We start from the raw sequence: 1,374 nt of genomic DNA, 5'->3' as shown, positions 1-1,374 counted from the left end.
ACTTAGCTCACCAACATGCCACACCTAGACCATATCAGCACCCACATAACCACCCCTCTCAACACTTCTACCAAGGCCAAACTAACCTTTCTCATCCATCCAATCTCAACCCACCATCATCTGATGACAGACTCTCGAAGATTGAAAACCTACTTGAAGGTATATGCAAAGAGATTCAAGACAGTAAAGCGTTCCGAGAAGAAGTGATGTCCAATATGCAGAATCAGGATGCTGCCATCAAGAAACTTGAGACACAAATTGGCTACCTATTCAAGCAAATTCCTAGCCACAACCTTCGCAGCAATACTAACTCAACCCAAAGGGAGGAGTATCAGGCTATCATCCTTCGGAGTGGGAAGGAACTGAAGGAAACCCCTCAGAAACCATAAGAAAAGGACTTAAATGAAAAGGAAGAAGAGTAGGATGGAGCTCGAGTTCCCACTTTGAGTTCACAAAAAGGGGAAGGAGTGCTGAAGCCAGACGTCCCAAGAGTCCCATACCCTCAGCAATTAAAGAAGAAGGGGGATGACAGCCAGTTCTTGAGATTTTTGGAAATCTTCAAGAAACTACAAATCAACATACCTTTTGCTGAAGCAATAGAGCAAATGCCCCCTCTACGCCAAGTTTTTAAAGGAGCTAATGACTAAGAAGAGAAGCTGAAAGAACAGCGAGACTGTGATACTAACTGAAGAATGTAGTGCTATCATTCAGCATAAACTACCCCAGAAATTGAAGGATCCGGGGAGCTTTCAGATCTCTTGTATCATAGGGGAAATCACAGTGGAAAAGGCTCTATGTGACTTAGGAGCCAGCATAAATTTGATGTCGTTAGCCATGATGAGAAAAATGAAGATTGAAGAGGCTAAACCAACAAAGATGGCCCTACAACTGGCAAACAGATCGTTCAAGTTCCCTCATGGCGTAGTAGAAGATTTGCTGGTGAAAGTGGGAGATTTCATCTTCCCAGCAGACTTTGTAGTGCTGGACATGCAGGAGGAAACCAAGGCTTCCATCCTCCTGGGAAGGTCGTTCTTGGCCACTGCTGGAGCTGTCATTGATGTACAAAAGGGGGACCTCACCCTGAGATTACACAATGAAAAGATGACATTCAATGTGTTTAAAGCCATGAGTTACCCACCAGAATAATTGGGAGAATGTATGAGGTTGGACTCACTTGAAGAAGCAGTGCAGGAGAGTTTTGAAGAAGAAGAAGCTGAAGGGTTAACAGAGGAGGAGTCAACGTTTAGTGAAGAGGTTGCAATAGCAGAGATTCATATACAAGGGGCATCAAAAGAAGAGAACGAAAAGTCAGAAGCACCCAAACTTGAACTCAAAGCACTGCCACCCACTCTCAAATATGCATACTTAGGAGAA

This window comes from Arachis ipaensis, chromosome B6 (genome assembly GCF_059453495.1).
Source record: "Arachis ipaensis isolate K30076 ecotype BB chromosome B6, ASM5945349v1, whole genome shotgun sequence".
NCBI classification, from domain to species: domain Eukaryota; kingdom Viridiplantae; phylum Streptophyta; class Magnoliopsida; order Fabales; family Fabaceae; genus Arachis; species Arachis ipaensis.
Note: the sequence above shows the minus strand (reverse complement) of the source record.